The sequence below is a fragment of the Lithobates pipiens genome, unplaced genomic scaffold (assembly GCF_037356315.1).
Source record: "Lithobates pipiens isolate NorthernLeopardFrog02 unplaced genomic scaffold, aLitPip1_a1.2 Scaffold_107, whole genome shotgun sequence".
Classification (NCBI taxonomy): Eukaryota; Metazoa; Chordata; class Amphibia; order Anura; family Ranidae; genus Lithobates; species Lithobates pipiens.
The window spans coordinates 550,427-566,847 of NW_027507693.1; the positions used below are offsets into that span (position 1 = coordinate 550,427).

The following is a 16,421-nucleotide window of genomic DNA, read 5'->3' on the forward strand; positions in this document are numbered from 1 at the left end:
AAACATCATTAATAAACTGCGTGACAGTACCTCACCTATTGACATCATCCCCACAAAACTACTGAAAGAATGCTCCGACATCATGGCTCCAACCATAACCCACCTTAGAAACCGATCATTTCACGAAGGGATTGTTCCCAGCATCCTCAAACAAGGCATTGTCAAACCTCTACTCAAGAAACCAAACCTGGACCCTCAGGATCCAAACAACCGTAGGCCAATTACAAGCCTCAACACCATTTCTAAGATCATGGAGAAAGCTGTAGTACATCAGCTACAACTCCACCTGGATACTCACAAACTCCTGGACCCGCTGCAATCAGGCTTCCGTCCGGGTCATGGAACAGAAACAGCTCTCGAAGCAGCAGATGACGGAGAGCCGTGTCTCCTAGTACTGCTAGATCTAAGTGCAGCGTTTGATACAGTAGATCACAATACTCTACTCGTCCGCCTCACAGAAGTAGCCGGAGTCCAAGACATAGATCTCCAATGGTTCGCGTCCTTGCTAGGAAATCGATCACAGACAGTGAAACTAGTAAAATTCCTCTCCGAAACTCAGGCAGTCACCTGCAGAGTCCCTCAAGGCTCTCCTTTGTCACCCGTTCTCTTCAACATTTACATTCGCCCACTCCTTCAAATCATCAGATGCTCAGATCTCTGCTTCCACTCTTACGCTGACGACACGCAACTTTATTTCCGGATCAATGGAAAAAAAGATCACCAACAACAACTTGAAAACTGCCTCAAATCAATAGAGGACTGGATGACCACTAACTCCCTCCAGCTGAACGAATCAAAGACAGAGCTTCTTATCTTACACCCAAATCATAAGCCCAAAACCTAAAGCTCCTGGTCTCCACCAACCGTCTTTGGGCAGACTATCTCCCCGCCTAGGAAAACCGGGTGCCGTAGGCTTTTTTTTAATATGTTGTTGGCATCGACGACCTGTTTTATTTTTCTGCTTGTTTGCCGAGGTGATCATCTTGGCGTTTGTCAAGTGGGTTGAGAGAGGCCAGCAAGGTTGCTTACGGCGACATCACCCCGAATGCACCTGATCTTGTCAGATCTTTAATGCTAAGCAGGGTCTGGCCTGGATAGTACCTGGATAGGACAACACCTGGGAATACCAGGTGCCGTAGGCTTTTTTTTTTTAATATGTTGGTGGCGTCGACGACCTGTTTCTTTTTTGCTTGTTTGCTGAGGTGACCATCTTGGCATTTGTCAAGAGGGTTTAGAGTGACCAGCAAGATGGCCTACAGCTACATCACCCTGAATGCGCCCTATCGCGCCCTATCTCGTCTGATCTCGGATGCTAAGCAGGGACGGGTCTGGTTAGTACCTGGATGGGAGACTGCCGGAGAAAACTAGGTGCTGTGGGATTTTTTTTATATGTTGTTGGCATCGACGACCTGTTTTATTTTTCTGCTTCTGTTTTGTTTATTGCTTGCTCTTAATCCCTGTACTCTATACACCATTAAAGTTCGTGTGTGTTCATGTGTGAAGGCGTCCCAATACTTTTGACAATATAGTGTATGTGTAAGGGGGCACTCTGCCACACTCTGATCATTAATCAATTAGTTAGGTATCCTGATAATTTTTTATTACATTTAGAGGTTTGTAAGACGCAACAGATTGGGCCCGGCACAGATATCAGGTTTTTCAGGATCAATTCTAGTTGGTGCCCGGTCATGGTTTTTGATCTGTTGTTGCTCCAGTTGGCAGGACAACCCAGGGATGGTCCTCTTTTGCCCTTTAACGGGGCCCCGCTCACATCATCACTTTTCATCAAATACTGCCGCACACTTTTGGGGAATTTGGGGCTCAACCCCAAGTCCTACTCGGGTCACTCCTTTAGGATCGGGGCAGCCTCTGCAGCTTCACGTCAGGGGGTCCCCGTGCATATCAATAAGAGATTGGGTAGGTAGAGGTATTAATGCTATGCCAGGTACATCCCGGAGCCGGTAACAGAGATGTCCCAAGCGTTTCTTCATTCGACTGATTGATTGGTTCAGGATGAATAAACTTTGTATTTTCATCTCCCTATCTGATGTACTTTTTGCCCCCTTTTAGGCATACTGACCACGTGACCACGGCACACCTTCAGGTCACTTTCTTTCAGTAGCTGTCATTCCCATTTCATCATTGTTATAAGAGTCTCTAAGGACAAGTGGGGAGGCGGAACGTAGGCCCGCCGTCATTTGTGGGAGGAGCCTCATCGTTATAAGGCGGCCTCGGTTCCTCCCTGCCCTGTCGGATGTTTCCGGAGGTTGTCCCACCCTCCCTTCCCCCTTTTTGTTTTTATCCCGTTTTCTTTTTTAGTACTACTTGGGAATGCCCCCTTTTAGGCATACTGACCACGTGACCACGGCACAACTTCAGGTCACATTCTTTCAGTATCTGTCATTCCCATTTAATCAGTTATAAGAGTCTCAGAGCACAAATAAAATAAAAAAAGCCTACGACACCTGGTATTCCCAGGCAGTCTCCCATCCAGGTACTAACCAGGCCTGATCCTGCTTAGCATCCAAGATCAGACGAGATTGGGTGCATTCAGGGTGATGTGGCCATAGGCCATCCTGCTGGCCACTCTCAACCCTCTTAACAAATGCCAAGATGGTCACCTCAGCAAACAAGCAGAAAAATAAAACAGGTCGTCGTTGCCAACGACATATTTAAAAAAAGCCTACGGCACCTGGTATTCCCAGTCGGTCTCCCATCCAGGTACTAACCAAGCATGACCCTGCTTAGCATTCAAGATCAGACAAAATCGAGTAGTTTCAGGATGATGTAGCCGTAGGCAAACTTGTCGGCCACACTCATCCCTCTTGACAAATGCCAAGATGGTCACCTCGGCAAACAAGCAGAAGAATAAAACAGGTCGTCAAAGTCAACAACATATTATAAAAAAGCCTAAGGCACCTGGTATTCCCAGGCGGTCTCCTATCCAGGTACTAAGCATGCCCAACCCTCCTTAGCATCCGAGATCAGGCATATTCTGGGTGATGGGGCCGTAGGCGATCTTGGTAACCACTCTCAACCCTCTTGACAAACGCCAATATGGTCACCTCGGCAAACAAGCAGAAAAATAAAACAGGTCGTCAACGCCAATAACATATTAAAAAAAAGCCTACGGCACATGGTATTCCCAGGCTGTCTCCAATCCAGGTACTAATCAAGCCCGACTCTGCTTAGCATCAGAGATCAGACGAGATCGGGTGCATTCAGGGTGATGTGGCCGTAGGTGATCGTGCTGTCCACTCTCAACCCTCTTGACAAACGCCAAGATGGTCACCTCGGCAAACAAGTAGAAAAATAAAACAGGTCGTCGACGTCAACAACATATAAAAAAAAAGCCGGTAGGGCGTGGCTTGCCTAGAGAGAGGATGGCTGCTTAAGCTTTTTGCTCCGTCTTACCTCAGCCTAAAAAAGATCGATCACCGAGGATTTTACCTGAAAAACACTGTCACATGGGGACCTCCTCACGCGGACCCTCTGCATCTAGATCCCGCTCACCAAGGGACCTGGGATCCCGTAATACCCAGACAATACCGGATCTCTTCAGGAAGCAGGGGGCCAACATGGTGGCCTGTTCTCCCACCACTAACCACATCAGGATTACCCTGACGCTGACTGATCCACAGCACACCATGGCAGACAGTCCATCTCCCCATCACCAACAACTAAATATCCACGACCTGAGGACTGTCGCGGCCGATATAAAGAGCACTCTGACCGCGGCCATCTCGGACCTCCGCCACGAGATACAAGCAATCACAGGGAGAGTAAACTCCATGGAGCTAATGGCGGCGCAACAACAGCATGAATTGCAGATGGCTCAAGGCAAAGTCGACACACACACCTGGCAGCTCAGAGACCTCCAGCGCCATGTCGAAGATATCTACAATAGGGGACGAAGACACAATCTGAGGATGAGAGGCTTCCCGGAGTCGATCGAGCCTGAGCAAATCCTCCCAGCGGTCACATCCCTATTCAACCAGCTGCTAGTCCAATCCTCCGGTACACCTATAGCTATGGAGCGGATACATAGAGCCCTTAGGCCTAAGGGCAAAGATTCTGATCCCCCACGGGATGTCATCTGTTATGTTAACGACTATACCCTCAAAGAAGAGGTTCTTAAAAAAACTAGGAGCGATCCGAACCTGACATTTGAAGGCCATTCGATCCAGATATATCAGGATCTTTCGGCGATCACGCTGAAATATCAAAGAGACTTGCGCCCATTACTTGACGTGCTGAGGCAGAGAGACATCCGCTATCGCTGGAAGTTTCTGTTCGCTCTGCAAGCCTCTTACCAGGGCCGCACTGCCATCTTAAAAGTGCCAGAAGATCTAGAAACCTTCTGCAAAATGCTGGACCTGCCACTGGTTGAAGTACCTAATTGGTATGCTGATTTTCGGGTCCACATTTCACCCAACACCCACAGCACTGAAGATCTCATGGAAACTCAACTGTCCAGATCTCGCAGACATAGGTCGCCATCCACCTTCAGACCACTTGGGGGACACCGACCCCGCCACCCACCGACGAGCCTGACTTCGGCCCCGCTACCTCACAGAGCACGCAGGGACCGCTAGACCTGTCGCCTCACGAGAGCTCCAGGACACCCATGCGATGGTGGATTAGCCTACATGCTTCATACCCTGCCTAGTGCCGCTCTCCTTTCCTCTGCCGTGCATATGGACCATTCCCTTACTCACCTGCCTTGAAAGACTACAGACACTTACACTAGCTTCAATATCCCCGACTCCGGTTACCACCATGATTTCTACCTGGAGCAGTTCTGGGCCTCCAACCTGTCAGACGAGAGAGCATTCAACGCACGCACTCGACTAGACTCTATTCCTGCTCGGATCCCATATAGTTGTAGCCTTTTACTCTCTAACTGAACATTACCACGGCCGAATGAGCGCCCAGAAGGACCCGAGACACCTATCGGTAAAGTATACATCGAACGGAGCACTTGGTATATTTTAGTGACTGATCCGATCTTGTGCCCTGCTGCGACATTAATATTGGCACTTACCTCTATGCCTTATATAAACTATTCTTCATATTGCAGACCTCATATCATCATAGAGGAGCTAGTAATTCTATATACTTTACTAAACATCATACTACCCTGAAAGCAGGGGCCCGTTCACTACCATACAATATTGCAGGCATTGGGTGGTCAATTTATCAAGTGATACCCCCCTTACTAGCCTTATCCCTGATCCAGGATATACAGGAGCCATGATTTATATGATTTTTATGCCCACCCAAACCTACCCCCCAGTACCCCCTCTTACAAACCGCCTGGGAATACCAGGTGCCATAGGCTATTTTTTTAATATGTTGTTGACGTCGACGACCTGTTTTATTTTTTTGCTTGATTGCAGAGGTGACCATCTTGGCGTTTGTCAAGAGGGTTGAGAGTGGCCAGCAAGATTGCCTACGGCCACATCACCCTAAAAGCGCCCGATCTCGTCCGATCTCGGATGCTAAGCAGGGTTGGGCCTGGTTAGTAGTGATGGACGAACTTCCGACGGGACGTTTCGCGAACGCGGACCGCGAACGTGGCCGATAGTTCGCCAACCGTAACGTTCGCGGCAGGCCCCATTGACTTCAATGGGAGGCGAACTTTGCAAACCTACAGGTCAAATTTGCAGCCACAAGATAATTACTAGCTATGCAAACATAGTCCCACCACATGGCCAATGACATAACACATGTATGAGGTGAATCTGGGATCAACAACTACAAGCATTCTTTTTTTATATGTGAAATTGTGACAATTCAGGACTGTGGAGCACATGAAGGCAATGGAGGAGAGGGAAGGTCAGGGTAGGCAAAGAAGAGGGTGCAGGAGATGATCACCAGCAGCGTGACATACAGCAATGACACCTGCACCGTGATAGAGTCATCTGACACCAGCACCGTGATAGAGAGCACTGATATCACCAGCGTGACATACAGCAATGACACCAGCACCGTAATATACAGCACTGACACCTGCACCCTAAGCAGCCCCAGGAGTAAATCAGCATAGCACAGGGATGGTGGGAGCCCCTCATAATGAGCATAGCACAGGGATGGTGGGAGCCCCTCATAATGAGCATAGCACAGGGATGGTGGGAGCCCCTCATAATATGCACAGCAGAGGTAAAGCCCCAGGAGTAAGTCAGCATAGCACAGGGATGGTGGGAGCCCCTCATAATAAGCAGCCCCAGGAGGAAGTCAGCACAGCACAGGGATGGTGGGAGCCCCTCATAATGAGCATAGCACAGGGATGGTGGGAGCCCCTCATAATATGCACAGCAGAGGTACAGCCCCAGGAGGAAGTCAGCATAGCACAGGGATGGTGGGAGCCCCTAATAATAAGCAGCCCCAGGAGGAAGTCAGCACAGCACAGGGATGGTGGAAGCACCTCATAATGAGCAGCCCCAGGAGGAAGTCCGCATAGCACAGGGATGGTGGGAGCCTCTCATAATGTGCATAGCACAGGGATGGTGGGAGCCCCTCATAATGAGCATAGCACAGGGATGGTGGGAGCCCCTCATAATATGCACAGCAGAGGTACAGCCCCAGGAGGAAGTCAGCATAGCACAGGGATGGTGGGAGCCCCTCATAATAAGCAGCCCCAGGAGGAAGTCAGCACAGCACAGGGATGGTGGGAGCCCCTCATAATGAGCATAGCACAGGGATGGTGGGAGCCTCTCATAATAAGCAGCCCCAGGAATAAGTCAGCATAGCACAGGGATGGTGGGAGCCCCTCATAATATGCACAGCAGAGGTACAGCCCCAGAAGGAAGTCAGCACAGCACAGGGATGTTGAACTTTACAAACCTACAGGTCATATTTGCAGCCACAAAATAATTACTAGCTGTGCACACATAGTCCCACCACATGGCCAATGACATAACACATGTATGAGGTGAATCTGGGATCGACAACTACAAGCATTCTTTTTTTATATGTGAAATTCTGACAATTCAGGACTCTTGAGACAATGGAGGCGAGGGAAGGTCAGGGTAGGCAAAGAAGAGGGTGCAGGAGATGATCACCAGCACCAGCACCGTGATATACAGCACTGACACCTGCACCGTGATAGAGTGCACTGACACCAGCACCGAGATAGAGAGCACTAACAGCAGCACTGATACCAGCAACTTGCTGCTGGGCCCCAAAAATATGACACCGCTCAACCTCTTCAAACAGGAGGGTACGGGCATATAGTACGGTGTGCTTTTTAGGTTGCGATTAGCAGACTGTACCTCACTGAACCCTATATACTGTAGTGGAACTAGTAGGTTGTGATTAGCAGACTGTACCTCAGTCCCTATACTGATAAAGGACTGCTGCAGAATTGGGCAGCAGTCAGCAGTAGTGCACCTCAACCCTATATATTGTGGACCTATACCAGTCCTTAAGGATTAGCAGACTGTACCTCACTCAACCCTATATACTGTATTACGCTATACCTTACCAGTCCTTAGAAGGACCTTTGTGCAAATAGTAGGTTGTGATTAGCAGACTGTACCTCAGTCCCTATACTCATAAAGGACTACTGTTGCAGAAGGGCAGCAGTCAAGTATAATATTCTTTCTATATTTGGAAGAAAGAATATTATACGTGTACAAGCCTATTACCATACCAGTCCTGAAAAGAACCTTTGTTACAGCTACTGATTAAACTGACTGTTCCTCACTGCCACACACAGCTTCCTGCCTGTCCCTATTTAAACTGACAAAACACAGGCTCCTGCAACAATAACTTGAATAGCACTCAAAACTATATCCCGTACTACTTTACCATACCAGTCCTGAAAAGGACTTTTGTGGACCTAATAGTAACAGCTAATGATTAAACTGACTGTCCCTGCTGCACACAGCGTCCTGTCCCTCTCTCAGCCCTGACAAAAGACAATCTGCAGCAACAATGACTTGAATAGCAGTGCCTCAAACCTATATCCTGAACTACACCTATACAATACCAGTCCTTAAAAAAAACTTTTGTGGACCTAATAGCTAGCGATTTGGGTCACTGCAGTCTCTCCCTGCTCCACACAGCAACCTCTCCCTATAGTGACAGAAGAAAATGTAAAATGGCCACTGGATCGTGTCTATTTATAAGTTAGGGGGAATGTCCAAGTGTCCATGTGCTGTAATGTCTCAATTGGCTGTCCTGTACCCCATGATGGATGAGTCATAGGTCAAAGTTCTTATACACAGTAAACACATAAGTCCACCGGGCGAACAGCGGCAATAGTCGGCCGAACGGGCGGACCGTGAACAGCCAAAATTCGCAGCGACACGACCGCCGGGCGAACAGTTCGGCCATCCCTACTGGTTAGTACCTTGATGGGAGACCGCTTGGGAATACCAGGTGCCGTAGGCTTTTTGTTTAATATGTTGTTGGCGTCAACGACCTGTTTTATTTTTCTGCTTGTTTACCGAGGTGACCATCTTGGCGTTTGTCAAGAGGGTTTAGAGTGACCAGCAAATTTGCCTAAGGCCACATCACCCTGAATGCGCCCAATCTCGTCTGATCTTGGATGCTAAGCAGGGTCGGGCCTTGTTAGTACCTGAATGGGTGCCCGTCTGGGAATATCAGGTGCCGTAGGCTTTTTTTTAATATGTTGTTGACGTCGACAACCTGTTTTATTTTTCTGCTTGTTTGCCGAGGTGACCATCTTGGCGTTTGTCAAGAGGGTTGAGAGTTGCCAGCAAGATGGCCTACTGCTACATCACTGTGAATGCGCCCGATCTCGTCTAATCTCAGATGCTAAGCAGGGTAAGGACTGGTTATTACCTGGATGGGAGACTGCCTGGAAATACCAGGTGCCGTAGGCTTTTTTTAATATGTTGTTGACGTCGACAACCTGTTTTATTTTTCTGCTTGTTTGCCGAGGTGACCATCTTGGCGTTTGTCAAGAGGGTTGAGAGTGGCCAGCAAAATCCCCTATGGCCACATCACCCTGAATGAGCCCAATACCATCTGATCTTGGATGCTAAGCAGGGTCAGGCCTGGTTAGTACCTGGATGGGAGACCGCCTCAGAATACTAGGTTCCATAGATATTTTTTTAATATGTTGTTGGCGTCGACGACATGTCTTGTATTTCTGCTTGTTTGCAGAGGTGACCATCTTTGCATTCGTCAAGAGGGTTGAGAGTGGCCAGCAAGATCACCTACGGCCACATCACCCTGAATGCGCCTGGTCTTGTCTATTCTTGGATGATAAGCAGGGTTGGGCCTGGTTAATACCTGCATGGGAGACCACCTGTGAATACCGGGTGCCGTAGGCTTTTTTTTTTATATGTTGTTGCCGTCGATGACCCGTTTTATTTGTCTGCTCGTTTGCCGAGGTGACCATCTTGGTGTTTATCAAGAGGGTTGAGAGGGGCCAACAAGATCACCTATGGTCACATCACCCTGCATGTGCCCGATCTCGTCTGTTCTCGGATGCTAAGCAGGATCAGGCCTTGTTAGTACCTTGATGGAAGACTGCCTTGGATATACCAGGTGCCATAGGCTTCTTTTTAATATGTTGTTGGCGTTGACGACCTGTTTTATTTTCTGCTTGTTTGCCGGGGTGACCATCTTGGCTTTTGTCAAGAGGGTTGAGTGTGGCAATCAAGATCGCCTATGGCCACATCATCTTGAATGCGCCTGATCTCACATGCTAAGCAGGGTTGGGCCTGGTTAGTTTGCCGAGCTGACCATCTTGCCGTTTGTCAAGAGGGTTGAGAGTGGCCAGCAGGATCTCTTACAGCCACATCACCCTGAATGCACCCAATCTCGTCTGATCTCGGATACTAAGCAGGGTTGGGCCTGGTTAGTACCTGGATGGGAGACTGCTTGGGAATACCAGGTGCCGTAGGCTTTTTAATATGTTGTTGGCGTTGACGACCTGTTTTATTTTTCTGCTTGTTTGCCGAGGTGACCATCTCGGGCCTGGTTAGTATCTGGATTGGAGACCGCCTGGGAATATCAGGTGCTATAGGCTTTTATTTTTCTGCTGCTTGCCGAGGTGACCATCTTGGCGTTTGTCAAGAGGGTTGAGAGTGGCCAGCAAGATCGCGTACAGCCACATCATCCTGAATGTTCCCGATCTTGTCTTATCTTGTCTGATCTCGGATGCTAAGCAGGGTCGGGCTTGGTTAGTACCTGGATGGGAAACCGCCTGGTAATAACAGGTGCCATAGTTTTTTTTTTAATATGTTGTTGGCGTCGACAAAGTTTGATTTTTCTGCTTGTTTGCCGAGGTGAATATCTTAGTGTTTGTCAAGAGGTTTGGGAGTGGCCAGCAAGGTCACCAAAGGCCATATCACCCTGAATGCGCACGATCTTGTCTGATCTCAGATGCAAAGCAGGGTCGGGCTTGGTTAGTACCTGGATGGGAGACCGCCTGGGAATAACAGGTGCAATAGGCTTTTTTGTAATATGTTGTTTGTGTAGACGACCAGATTTTATTTTTCTGCTTGTTTGCCGAGGTGATCTCAATCCTCTTGACAAACGCCAAGATGGTCACCTTGGCAAACAAGCAGAAAAATAAAACAGGTCATCGACGCCAACAACATATTAAAAAAGACTACGGCACCTGGTATTCCCAGGCTGTCTCCCATCCAGGTACTAACCAGGCCCAACCCTGCTTAGCATCCAAGATCAGACGATATAAAGCGCATTCAGGGTGATGTGGCCGTAGGCGACCTTGCGGGCCACTCTCAACCCTCTTGACAAACGCCAAGATGGTCACCTCGGCAAACAAGCAGAAAAAAAAAAATTACGGTAAGTATGAAACAATTTTCCGTTTTCCAGGTGCCACCATGGCAGCATACCTGTGATACAATAAATAGCTAAGACCAGGGTGGGTACTGCTTCAAAGAAAAAATTGTATTTAAGGAAATGCGAGAGCTGCCTCAATCGCCCTTTCCCTAAATTCTACTGAAGAGAGAGCTCTGGGGGTGATGCAATGTGCTGGGTGTGATGCGTTTTGATGTGCTGGGGGAGATGCGATGAGCTGGGGCAATGCGATGTGATGTGCTGGGGGCAATGCGATTTGATGTGTTGCGAGTGATGCAATGTGCTTTGGGGCGATTCGATGTTGTGGTGAGATGCGATGCGGCGGTGGGATTCGATGTGTTGGGGCGAAGCGATTCGATGTGCCGATGCCATTCGATGTGCTGATGCGATTCGATATGCTGGGGTGATGCAATGTGCTTTGGGAGATGCGATGTGCTTTGGGAGATGCGATGGGGAGATGCGATTCTATGTCCTGGGAGCAAAGTGATGCGATGTGCTAGGGCAATGTGATTCGATGTGTTGCGGGTGATGCAATGTACTTTGGGAGATGCGATGCGCTGGGGGTGATTCGATGTGCTAGGGAGATGTGATTCGATGTGCTGGGGGAGATGCGATTCGATATGCTGGGGGAGATGCAATTCGATGTGATGCCATGTGCTGGGGGGCGATGCGATATGCTGGATGTGATGGGGGTGATGCGATTCGATTTGCAGGGGCGATGAGATGTGCTGGGGCGATGCGATTCGATGTGCTGATGCAATTCGAAGTGTTGGGGTGATGCAATGTGCTGGGGTGATGCGATTCGATGTTCTGGGAGAGATGCGATGCGATGTGCTTGGGTGTTGCGATTTGATGTTCTGTGAGAGATGCGATTCAATGTGCTGGGGCGATTCAATGCGATGTGCTTGGTTGATGCGATTTGATGCGATCTGTTGGGGCGACGCGATTCGATGTTCTGATGTGATTTGATGTGTTGGGGGTGATGCGATGAGAAGTGTTGGGGGAGATGCGATTCGATGTGCTGGGGGCGTTGTGATGCAATGTGCTGGGGCAATATTTTCTTATTTTTAACCCGATTATCTATGTAACATAGAGAAAGTTGTTTGTGCAAATAGTTGTAAATAAGCAGTTTTTTTAAATACTCCCACCATCCCATCTAAGGCCCCATTCACACATGCGGACATTATGTGCGTATTTCATCCATCCGTTTGCGGATGAAGTACGGACATACATGCATTCCTATGGGATAGCGGGTGTCGGCGGATGAACATCTGCAAAAACCCGATATTGTCCGCCTCTGCAATTGTCCGATTCTGCAGACGGAGGAAAATCCTATTTTTCTATCCGTCTGCAGAGCGGATCGGATGAACACGGACAGACGATCCCCCATAGAGGAGAGCGGAGAGCTGACAGGGCGGTCCCTGCACAGTGTGCTGGGACCGCCCTGTTATCCTCCGGCTCAGCGGGGATAACAGAGCGATCCCCGCTGAGCAAGTGGATCATCACGGGGCGGATCATTATTGATCCATCCCGTGTGAAAGGGGCCTAACACTAAAACACAAGCACAATTTTTCAAAATTAATATGCACAGTTTGAACTTCATAAAGTTGTCTTCAATACGTCTAGATGCATAAATGAATTGTGTTGCTGTGATTATTATTTTTTTAATAATTTTTTTTTTTCTTTTTAAATGAAAAGCTGTACAGAAAAAAGTATCAGCTGAGTGTAGATATGTGTGTGTATATATGTACAGAACACAATATATATATAGTGTGTGTGTGTGTTTCTTGAATAATATTCCTTGTACATGCAGTATATTTACTGGTTCCTGGAGGGAGGAGGGGTTTGCATAGATATGGGTGGCAACTTCCTCTAACACTGCCGTTGCCATGGAAACCTGACCTGAAACTTATTACACTGCTTGTGCAGCATTGAGCATGTGCGAGATCTGCAAGGCTGAAATCCAGGAAGAAATACAGTCTGGCTTCAGATGCCCACACTTAAGATGGCCACAGTCTGCTGCTAGTTTATAAACTTTCAAAATGCTGTAATAACCTAACAAAACGGACCTTAGTTTACAGACCAACTTTACTGAATACATTAAGCTTGTGTATTATAGGGGTATTTTTATTTAAAAAGTGTAATTTTGGCCTGAGCACCACTTTAACCACTTGCTTACTGGGCACTTTAACCCCCCTCCTGCCCAGACTAATTTTCAGCTTTCAACGCTGATGCACTTTGAATGACAATTGCGCGGTCATACAACACCGTACCCAAATGAAATTTTTATCATTTTTTTACCACAAATAGAGCTTTCTTTTGGTGGTATTTAATTACAGCTGGGAGTTTTATTTTTTGCTAAACAAACAAAAAAGATGCAAAAAAAATAAAAAAATCATGTTTAATAGTTTGTTATAAAATTTTGCAAACAGGTCATTTTTCTCCTTCATTGAAGTGCACTGATGAGGCGGCACTGGTGGGCACTGATAGGCTGCACTGGTGGGCACTGATAGGCTGCACTGGTGGGCACTGATAGGCATAGTTAAGGCGGCACTAATAGGCACAGATAAAGTGGCACCGGTAGGCACAGATAAAGTGGCACCGATAGGCACAGATAAGGCAGTACTGATGGGCACAGATAAGGCGGCACTGATGGGCAAAGATGGGCACAGATAAGATGGCACGGATGGGTGGCACTAATAGGTACCACTGATAGATGGGACTGATGGGCACTGATAGGTGGCACTGATAGGTGGCTCTGATTGGTGGCACTGCTGGGCACTGATGGGCGGCACTGATGGGCACTGGTAGATGACACTGATGGGCACGGATATGTGGCACTGGGGTGCAGCACCGTTGTTGAGGCAGATTGTGGGCACTCATGGGTGGCATTGTGGGCACTGATGTGTGGCACTGTGGGCACTGATGTGTGGCACTGTGGGCACTGCTGGGTGGCACTATGGGCACTGCTGGGTGGCACTATGGGCACAGCTGGGTGGCACTGATGGGGGGCCCCTTTTTTATGACAGAGGTGGCACTGGAAGGGGGCAGGTGGGTACTGGTAAGCTGGCCATGATCGGGACTGCTGTCATTGGCTGATAGCTGATCACGTGGTTAGGGGTCGGGATCGACCCCTTGCTCGGATCCGTGATCAGGTGAGTCTCGTAGACAGGGGGCGCACAGGCCGCTCGTGCACGGGAGCGGCAAAGGAGGTCCGCGCTGTAGCCGTCATTTGGCTATAGCGCGGGTCTCTACTGGTTAAACTGAGCCGCAGATCTAAACCATTCTGCAGAAACTCCAAAACTACTGAGGTGGACGGAGTGGTGGGGTCCCACTGCTTACTTTCTGCAAATGTTTTAAATGTATTCCATATTTTAGAATAGATAAAGTTCGTGGAAGGTTTCCTAGCCTTTAGGAGAGTAGAAATCACCCCCACTGAGAATCCTAATGACTGGAAATTCTGCTGCTCAAGATCCAAAGATGTAGATTCAGTTTGTGAGGAGCTGGGTGCACCAATTTCCCCTGTGAGAGAAGCTGCGGGAACACTGGGATCTTGAACGGCGGGGCATACGCTGAGGTTCACTGCCCAAGGGAACCACGGCCTCTTCGGCCAGTACGGCAGAATAGCTATCACTCTGACTGGCTCCATCGATAATCTGATTAAAAACTTTGCGATCAAGGGTCTGGGGGAAAACGCATATGCGGTCTCGCATCGCCACGGACTCGAGAGGGCATCTACTGCTTCTGCATGGGGATGAGGCAAACGGGATGGAAATCTCGGCAGCTTCGCATTCATTGGAGAAGCAAAGAGATCTATTTCTGGTGGCTTCTGCAGACTCATGATCCAACTGAACTCTGATGGGTGCACTGCCCACTCGTTGCGGTCTGGAAAACAACGTGATAGGCGATCCGCCTGCTGATTCAAACGGCCCAGAAGGTAAACTGCCTTTAAATCCAACAAATTTCTTTCTGCCCATAACATAATGGGCTCTACTTCCTTTAATAATGTGATGCTGTGTGTTTACCCCTGCCGTTAAATATATGAAACTGCTGCTCTGTTGTCTAGCCGCACTAGCACTTGTTTCTGCCGTAGATGTTCTTTTAGACTCAGCAGAGCTAAATACACTGCTCGCAGCTCTAAGACGTTGGAGACTACCCCCGCCACAGGGACATCCCATTTCTCTTGCACTGCCAGGTGATCTCAGTGTGCTCCCCACCCTTTCGAACTTGCGTCGGTGGTAAGAATGGTCCAGGAAGGGCATTGCAGGAGCCAAGGCTTTGAAATGAGGTCTTCCTTCGACCCCCAGAGGAGACTTCTCTTCATAGAAGCTGAAATTGATATTCTATGACATAGGGACTTCTTCCTCCACTGCGTCAAAAAGCCCCATTGAAAAGTCCTCAGATGCCAATGAGCCCAAGGTAACATTGGAAGGCAAGCCGCCATGGTCCCGATTAAACTCAAGCAATTCGAGGCTGACAGGTGGGAGAGAGATCTGATGTGGACCGGGTTCTGAACAATCGCCTTCACCTTCTGGGGAGGGAGGCGCACTGTACCAGCCTTGGTGTTGAATAGAGCACCCAGGTAAATCATCACCTGAGTTGGGGTTAGGAGGCTCTTCTCTGTATTTACTAACCATCCAAACTCTCTCAGAGTCCTCAGAAGAATCTCCTTGTGGTTCCGTAGCTGGGCTTGATTGGACTCTAGCAGTAGAATGTCATCCAAAAAGTGAAAGACTCGAAGGTGCCAGGGCTGAAATTATAGAACTTTTGAGAATATCCTTGGTGATGTGCATAGGCCAAAAGGCAGGCATTGAAACTGGAGATGTGTTGAGCCTATTGCCACTCTCAAAAATCTTTGGAACGCTGGTAACACAGGAACATGGAAATAAGCATCTTGCAAGTCTACCGATACCATCCAGTCTCCTGGTTGGACCATCTGGATTATCGTCTGCAAGGATTACATCTTGAACGAGTCGAGCTGTGAAACGTATGAAACGATTTAACCTCTTCAGATCCACCACTGGTCTCCACTCTCCACTCTTCTTGGGGATGAGGAAGAGAGGAGAATAGAATGCCATGAATCTCTCGGAGGGAGGGACCAGTAAAATTGCCTGTTGTACTACAAGAAGGTGAAGATATTTGTGCAGAGCTTCCGCTTTCTGCTGTGAAGTTGGACTTTTTGTTAGAACTAACGAGTCTTGTGGGGGCACATCTTGGAAGGTCCAAAAATGGGTAAAACGGACTGTAGAGACCACCCACGGATCTTCGCAACGACTGCCCGATACCTCCGCAAACCACTTCAACCTGGCTGCAGTGGCCTTTTGTCAAAAGGACTTTGTCCCCTCCTGAGTATTGGAGAGGCTTCTCTATTTGCCTTTAGAAACGTGGCCTGAGTACTCCTCCAATTCTTTTTGGGGTCTCTGCCTTGTCTAAAGTTGGAGAAATTCCTATTCCTGGAAGCTTGGAATTTTGTTGATACCACGCGTGAATGCCTCACCCTTCTATCCTGGGGAAGTAGCCCCAACTTCCCTCCTGTCACTCTCGAGATTGCCTTTTCCAGTCTTTCTCCAAAGAGTGCCTTCCCATCAAAAGGGATTTTGCACCAGTTTTGTTTTGAT

At 48.3% G+C, this 16,421-nt stretch overlaps 7 pseudogenes; 3 read left to right on the forward strand and 4 right to left on the reverse strand.

Annotated features, from left to right (window-relative positions):
• Positions 1 to 2,453: 2,453 nt before the first annotated feature.
• Positions 2,454 to 2,572, reverse strand: LOC143958845 (5S ribosomal RNA; annotated as a pseudogene).
• Positions 2,573 to 2,680: 108 nt separating this feature from the next.
• Positions 2,681 to 2,799, reverse strand: LOC143958867 (5S ribosomal RNA; annotated as a pseudogene).
• Positions 2,800 to 3,124: 325 nt separating this feature from the next.
• LOC143958916 (5S ribosomal RNA) lies at positions 3,125 to 3,243 on the reverse strand (annotated as a pseudogene).
• Positions 3,244 to 8,506: 5,263 nt separating this feature from the next.
• Positions 8,507 to 8,625, forward strand: LOC143958657 (5S ribosomal RNA; annotated as a pseudogene).
• Positions 8,626 to 9,764: 1,139 nt separating this feature from the next.
• Positions 9,765 to 9,883, forward strand: LOC143958646 (5S ribosomal RNA; annotated as a pseudogene).
• Positions 9,884 to 10,314: 431 nt separating this feature from the next.
• LOC143958966 (5S ribosomal RNA) lies at positions 10,315 to 10,433 on the forward strand (annotated as a pseudogene).
• Positions 10,434 to 10,588: 155 nt separating this feature from the next.
• Positions 10,589 to 10,707, reverse strand: LOC143958713 (5S ribosomal RNA; annotated as a pseudogene).
• Between the last annotated feature and the right edge of the window lie 5,714 nt (positions 10,708 to 16,421).